The sequence below is a fragment of the Triticum dicoccoides genome, chromosome 5A, assembly GCF_002162155.2.
Source record: "Triticum dicoccoides isolate Atlit2015 ecotype Zavitan chromosome 5A, WEW_v2.0, whole genome shotgun sequence".
Taxonomy (NCBI): domain Eukaryota; kingdom Viridiplantae; phylum Streptophyta; class Magnoliopsida; order Poales; family Poaceae; genus Triticum; species Triticum dicoccoides.
In genome coordinates this window covers 465,008,778-465,016,752 of record NC_041388.1, presented here as the reverse complement: position 1 = coordinate 465,016,752, position 7,975 = coordinate 465,008,778, and the positions used below count along the sequence as shown (strand labels likewise).

Sequence of the window (7,975 nt, the reverse complement as noted above, 5' to 3'; positions counted from 1 at the left end):
GTTCTCAGATTGGGAGGAGAGTTGGTGTGTGGTCTTGTTATGTTGTAGGTAGGCCGCCTGCCAAGTTTCATCGCATTCGGAGTTCGTTTGATAGCCCAACCGTTAAACTATAGCGGCATTATAGTCGGTCTAACGTCGGACGTTTTCGGTCTCCGGAAACAGTCGCCGGGCCTCCCTCTCTTCTCTTCTCTCAGCTCGAGACTGTCTACACAGCCCACTACCTACCGCCAGATCCAACCTAAGCTCTCTCGTCAGCCAGCGGCCTCCTCGCGCGCGCGTCCGATAGTTGTCCCGGACCCGACCCGGACTATTGCCACCGCTGTGTCCGGATCAACCCCAAACATCTACAAAACGTCTCCATTTCTTTATTTAGGCCCCCTAACCTATTTATTCGCGACCGTACAATTATGATCCGACGGACGAGTTAGCCCCTAGCCTAACCTACCCGCTATATATACTAGTCTAAACCGAGACCGGATCCCTAATTTCTAGGGATCCTACCTAGCGCCGCCGCCACTCTCTCGGGATTCCCCCATACCTGATCCATCCAATTCCCCCCAATCGGTGCTCTCCTATGGATTCCCTCGATCCACCAACCAGCGAGCACCACTCCTGTCAATCCCCGCCGACGCCCAAGTCCAGCAAGCCAGCGCCTCCACATCACCGACGACCGCGCCACCAGGGCCTCGCAGCCTCAAGCCCACGTGCTATGGACCCCCCTGCCGCGCCTCTGCTCACCAGAGAACGGCTCCCTCACACGCCCGAGCTCCTCCCTCCAACCAGAATGAGCTGGCCGCCGCCGTTTGGAGCGCCGCCGTGACGGAGATGTGTGCCTCGCGCTCTGTTCTTCTTCCTCCCTCCCTCTACTTTCCCTCGTTCCTCATTTTCTTCCTCTGCTTGCAACAGATCGAGCCATGGTGCTCTTCACCTTGCGCGAATTGCACGGCCGCCGGCCATGGAGGCCACCGTGCTGGCCCTCAAGCGCGTCGCCCGCGCTCCTCCCTCGCCTCAGACGCGTCGCCGACCTCTACCTTCCATGCTCCAGACCGAGGCGCCCCAATTCCGCGCCTGCTGGCCGCCGAAACGAGCAGGAGCTCGTCCATGGGCACCTCCTTTTTCTCCCGTCCTCGAGCTTGTCGGAGACCTCTGACGTCGACAGAGCACCAGCGGAACCAGGAGCCCTGCCTCGCGCCCTCCTCGTCGTCCTTCGTCGCCTGGTGTCGTCCTGCTGTGCCGAGCCCGCTGCCAAGTCCCACACCGCTGCGAAGGAATGGCTATGCTGCCGTCGCCATGATCTTAGTCGCCGAATGGATCGACAAGACCCTGCAAGCGCCCCTGCCATGGCGCCTTGGCCTCCTCTGCTTCCCACATCGCCAGAGTCCATCGAGCCCCATCCGCCGCCGCGCATCGCCTGAAGCCGCCCCGCGTCTCGCCTCCTCTGTCTGCTTCCTCTGCATCGAGCGAGGCCAGGAAACCACGCCCGCGTTGACTTCTCTCGTGTGGATCCACCCAGGCCTCAACCGCCTCCAAGCCCAACACCACCAAGGCCGGCCTACCTCTCCTCCAGATGGGCCTCGGCCCAAGGTGAGCAGTCACACCCAGCGCCCCACCTTCCTTTCTTGCTGTTGGCCCGGTTCGTGTTTCGGTCCATATCATGTTTTTCCAGCGTCTGCGAATTTGTGTATTTATCCTGAGACTGCAAATTTGCAGAAAAGTCCCTAGTCAACATGCATATAATAACTAATTATCCGTGCATCGGATCTAAATAAATTATATATGAAAAATGCTTAGTTTTTCATCTAGTTTCATTATATCCAACTTTCATCTATGTTTAAAAAGTTTAAAATGTTGTTTGTTTAAATTTGCTTAAATAACTTGTTAAAATGCTTTATTTCATAACTTTTTAATCATAGCTCCAAATTTAACAAACTTTATATGTAATTGGGGTAGAAAAATGTCTAGTTTATCATGGTGGCATCACTTTGCATGTTTAACAACTCTAAAATATGGTTTAGGGCAGAACAGTACCAAATCTATAATATGCTCATGAGGAGTTTCCGGACTTGTTGTTTTGTTGTTCCGGCCTCATTTAAACTTGCCTAGATAGGTAGTTTTCTTATGCTTCTACCTCTTTCCATGCTAACAACATTTAATATTGTCGGGTACATAAACAAGATCGAACTAAATAAGTCACGTGGTGTTTCGTCAATATGCAACGGAGTTGCATATTGAGCTCCACTTAATTTGTAGGGTTGTTTGTGCACTTTGCCATGCCATGCTTCATTAAACCAGACATGCATCATACTTGGTTGTGCATCATGCCATGCTTATGTCGTGGTTGTTTACTATGTTGTTTGCTTCTTTTCGGTGTGCTTCTTCGGGTTGGTTCCGATAACGTTGCATTGTGAGGATCCGTTCGACTACGTCCGTTTGTCTTCTTCATGGACTCGTTCTTCTTCCTTGCGGGATTTCAGGCAAGATGACCATACCCTCGAAATCACTTCTATCTTTGCTTGCTAGTTGCTCGCTCTTTTGCTATGCCTATGCTGCGATACCTACACTTGCTTATCATGCCTTCCATATTGTTAAACCAAGCCTCTAACCCACCTTATCCTAGCAAACCATTGTTTGGCTATGTTACCGCTTTGCTCAGCCCCTCTTATAGCATTGTTAGTTGTAGGTGAAGATTGGAGTTTGTTCCTTGTTGGAACATGGATATTTTGTTGGGATATCACAATATCTCTTATTTAATTAACGCATCTATATACTTGGTAAAGGGTGGAAGGCCCGGCCTTATGCATGGTATTTTGTTCCACTCTTGCCGCCCTAGTTTCCGTCATATCGGTGTTATGTTCCCGGATTTTGCGTTCCTTACGCGGTTGGGTTATAATGGGAACCCCTTGACAATTTGCTTTGAATAAAACTCTTACAGCAATGCCCAACATTGGTTTTACCATTCGCCACCTAGCCTCTTTTTCCCTTGGGTTTCGTGGACTCAAGGGTCATCTTTATTTTAACCCCCCCCCCCGGGCCAATGCTTCTCTAAGTGTTGGTCCGAAACGGGCAGCCTGCGGGGCCACCTCGGGGAAACTCGAGGGTTGGTTTTACTCGTAGCTTGACCTATTTGAGTGTGCCCTGAGAACGAGATATGTGCAGCTCCTATCGGGATTTGTCGGCACATTCGGGCGGTGTTGCTGGACTTGTTTTACCATTGTCGAGGATGTCTTGTAACCGGGATGCCGAGTCTGATCGGTTTGTCTTGGGAGAAGGAATATCCTTCGTTGAACGTGAGAGCTTGTGATGGGCTAAGTTGGGACACCCCTGCAGGGATTTGAACTTTCAAAAGCCGTGCCCGCGGTTATGGGCAGATGGGAATTTGTTAATGTCTAGTTGTAGAAAACCTGAAGTTTACCTTAATTAAAATGCATCAACCACGTGTGTAACCGTGATGGTCTCTTCTCGACGGAGTTCGGGAAGTGAACACGGTGTTGGAGTTATGCTTGAACGTAAGTAGTTTAGGATCACTTCTTGATCGTAGATTCTCGAACGTGCTTTGCCTTCTCTTCTCACTCTCATTTGTGTATGTTAGCCACCATATATGCTAGTGCTTGCTGCAGCTCCACCTCATACCTTTTACCCTTCCTATAAGCTTAAATAGTCTTGATCGCGAGGGTGTGAGATTGCTGAGTCCCCGTGACTCACGGATACTTCCAAAACCAGCTTGCAGGTGCCGAGGATACCGTGCAGATGACGCAACCAAGCTCAAAGAGGAGCTCTATGAAGATCTTGTCCTTTGTGTTGTTCCATTTCCAGTTGATCAGTAGCGGAGCCCAGTTGGGGTCGATCGGGGATCTGTGTAGCATTTGGGGTAGTCTTATTTTATTTTGGTTCCGTAGTCGGACCTTGATTGTATCTGTGTAATGCTTTATTCATGTATTGTGTGAAGTGGCGATTGTAAACCAACTATGTATCTCTGTCCCTTATGTATTACATGGGTTGTGTGAACATTACCTCACTTGCGACATTGCTTTCAATGCGGTTATGCCTCTAAGTCGTGCTTCGACACGTGGGAGATATAGCCGCATCGAGGGCGTTACATTTGACAACCTAGGAGAGTATGGCGTCTAGCAAGGGAAATTACCACCGTAGAGGTCCTTACTTTGATGGTACTAATTTTGCTAGTTGGAAGCATAAGATGAAAATGCATATTCTTGGACATAACCCCGTCGTTTGGGCTATTGTGTGCATTATCTTGCAAGGTGAATTCTTCAGTGGGAGAGAACCAAACCATGAAGCTACCGTGGAAGAATTGAAGATGTTGCAATACAATGCTCAAGCTTGCGATATCCTCTTCAACGGATTGTGCCTGAAGAATTCAAAAAAATTAGTTGTCTTGAGAATGCAAAGGAAATTTGGGATACTTTGATTGATATGCACGAAGGTACCGACTTTGCCAAGGAATCCAAATTGGATGTGCTTCAAAGTCAACTTGACAAGTTCAAAATGAAGGATGGTGAAGGTTTCGCTGAAATGTACTCTAGGCTTGCTCTCATCACAAATGAGATTGTCGGCTTAGGAAGTGAAGAGATGACCGACAGATTCATCATCAAGAAGATCCTAAGAGCCTTGGATGGAAAATATGACACCGTGTGCACATTAATCCAAATTATGCCCAATTACAAAGATCTCAAGCCAACGGAAGTCATTGGTAGAATTGTTGCGCATGATATGTCACTCAAGGATAAAGAAGAGATTCACAACATGTCTAGTGGTGCTTACAAAGCCTCATGTGATGCTCCTACATCATCAAGTGAGAAACAAGTCTTCAATGAGGAATTGAGCTTAATGGTGAAGAACTTCAACAAGTTCTACAAGAGTAAAATCAAAGAAAGAAGTTCCAAGTCAAGGTCCTACAATGACAAAAGATCTTCTAGTCGTGAACGTAATTGCTACAATTGTGGAAGACCCAGAAACTACTCCAATGAGTATACGCTCCCTACAAAAGAAGAGAAGACTCACCTAAAAGAAGAAGTAAAAGGGAAGAATCACCTCCAAGAGAAAAAAGGAGTAGAGATGATCATTATGAACGAAGAACCTCTCGCAGAAGCAAGGACTCGGAAAGGAAGGAAAAGTCATCAAGGAGCTATACAAAACGAAGACATCAGGCTCATGTTGGTGAATGTGTATCCGGTTTCGACTCCGACAACCACTCCGAAAGAAGTTATCACTCCGACACCGAATATACTCAAGATGAATGTGTTGCCGGTCTAGCACTTGTGTCAACCAACTCCTATGACATATTTGACTCACCAAATGAAGGAATTGTAAGATGCTTCATGGCTAAAGGCCCAAAGGTATCACACCCCGAATACGTTGATTTCAATAGTGATGAAGATGATTTGCTAGGTGATGATGATTTACTTGTTGACAACTCTAGTGATGAAAACTATGGTGAACTTTCTATTAATCATGCTAATCAAGATAAAATGAATGACGATGGTAAGAAGGTGATTGAGCGTCTAACTAAAGAACTAAACACTCTTAAGTTAGCTCATGAAACTACCTTAGAAGATTATCGAGAGCTTTTAAAGACTCATGAGAAGCTATATTTTGAAAAGCTCAACCTAGAGCAAGAGCATGGGTTCTTAAAAGCAACCAATGATGTGAAGGAAATATGCCCTAGAGGCAATAATAAAGTTGTTATTTTATATTTCCTTATATCATGATAAATGTTTATTATTCATGCTAGAATTGTATTAACCAGAAACTTGATACATGTGTGGATACATAGACAAAACACTGTGTCCCTAGTAAGCCTCTACTAGACTAGCTCGTTAATCAAAGATGGTTAAGTTTCCTAACCATAGACATGTGTTGTCATTTGATGAACGGGATCACATCATTAGGAGAATGATGTGATGGACAAGACCCATCTGTTAGCTTAGCATAATTATCGTTAAGTTTTATTGCTATTGCTTTCTTCATGTCATACATATTCCTCTGACTATGAGATTATGCAACTCACGGATACCAGAGGAATATGTTGTGTGTTCTCAAACGTCACAACGTAACTGGGTGATTATAAAGATGCTCTACGGGTATCTCCGAAGGTGTTTGTTGGGTTGGCATAGATCGAGATTAGGATTTATCACTCCGAGTATTGGAGAGGTGTCTCTGGGCCCTCTCGGTAATGCACATCATAATAAGCCTTGCAAGCAATGTGACTAATGAGTTAGTTGCAGGTTGATGCATTACGGAACGAGTAAAGAGACTTTCCGGTAACGAGATTGAACTAGGTATGGAGATACCGACGATCGAATCTCGGGCAAGTAACATACCGATGACAAAAGGAATAATGTATGTTGTCATTATGGTATGACCGATAAAGATCTTCGTAGAATATGTGTGAACCAATATGAGCATTCAGGTTCCGCTGTTATTGACCGGAGAGGTGTCTCCGTCATGTCTAGATAGTTCTTGAACCCGTAGGGTCCGCACGCTTAACGTTCGATGACGATTTTGTATTATATGAGTTATGTGATTTGGTGACTGAATGTTGTTCGGAGTCCCAAATGAGATCACAGACATGAAACGGAGTCTCGAAATGGTCGAGAGTTAAAGATTCATATATTGGACGATCATATTCGGACACCGCAAGTGTTCCGGGGGTACCGGGTGCATATCAGATCGCCGGAAGGGGTTTCGGGCATCCCCCTGGCAACTATATGGGCCTTAATGGGCCAAGAGGGGGACAGACCAGCCCCTAAGGGGCTGGTGTGCCCCTCCCATATGGGCTGGCCAAATTGGAGTAGAAAAGGGGAAGGAGGAAAGGAAAAAGGGAATAGGATTCCCCTTCCCCCTCTTCCCTTCCTACTCCGAATAGGAATATGAAAGGGGGAAGGCCGAATTGGGAGGACCCTGTAACACCCTCGATGCGACTATAGCTCCCACGTGTCGAGGCACGACTTAGAGACATAATCGCATTGAAGGCATATGTCGCAAGTTAGGCAATCTTCACAACATCCCATGTAATATGATAATAAAAGGGGAGATAACATAGTTGGCTTACACTCACCACGTCAATCAAGTACATAAATAACATTACATCACCCAAACACTCATGGCCCGACTACGGCGCCAAAATAAAAGATAACCCAACATGCGACACGGTCCCAATCACCCCCAACTGGGCACCACTATTGATCATCGGGAAAGGAAACATAGTAACGTTGAGAGTCCTCGTCGAACTCCCACTTGAGCTCGAGCGCGTCTCCTGGAGCAGAATCATCAGACCCTGCATCTGGTGTAATAGTAATCTGTGAGCCACAGGGACTCAGCAATCTCGCACCCTCACAATCAAGACTATTTAAGCTTATAGGTAAGGCAAGGTAAAATATGTGGAGCTGCAGCAAGCGACTAGCAAATATGGTGGCTAACTTATTCGCAAAAGAGAGCGAGAAGAGGAGGCAAAGCGCGAGCGAGAAACTAGAGAGCAACCTACGCAAACATTACTCCAACACCGTGTCCACTTCCCGGACTCCGCCGAGAAGAGGCCATCACGGTAACACACTCAGTTGATTCATTTTAATCAAGTTAAGGTTCAAGTTATATACAATCGGACATTAACAAATTCCCATCTGCCCATAACCGCGGGCATGGCTTTCGAAAGTTCAAATCCCTGCAGGGGAGTCCCAACTTAGCCCATGACAAGCTCTCATGGTCAACGAAGGAATAGACCTCCTCCCAAGACGTTCCGATCAGACTCGGTATCTCGGTTACTCAAGACACTTCGATAGGTTAAAACAAGACCAGCAACACCGCCCGAATATGCCGACAAATCCCGATAGGAGCTACACATATCTCTTTCTCAGGGCACACTCAGATTGTCTAAACTTCCGGTAGGCCAGCCCAGAGTTGCCCCTGGTAGCCACCGGCGGCTGACAGTTTGGACCAACACTCAGAGGAGCACTGGCCC

The 7,975-nt window shown here is 46.8% G+C and overlaps 1 long non-coding RNA gene across 2 annotated transcripts; it reads left to right on the top strand.

The window, feature by feature from the left end:
- The first annotated feature begins 509 nt into the window (after positions 1 to 509).
- LOC119297647 lies at positions 510 to 3,779 on the top strand. 2 transcript variants are annotated; one of them, XR_005145695.1, is made up of 3 exons: positions 510 to 827; positions 907 to 1,584; positions 3,721 to 3,779. It is a non-coding gene; the product is annotated as an uncharacterized LOC119297647 (long non-coding RNA). The 2 variants fall into 2 exon arrangements; XR_005145696.1 differs by lacking the exon at positions 3,721 to 3,779 and adding an exon at positions 2,410 to 2,455.
- The last annotated feature ends 4,196 nt before the right edge of the window (positions 3,780 to 7,975 follow it).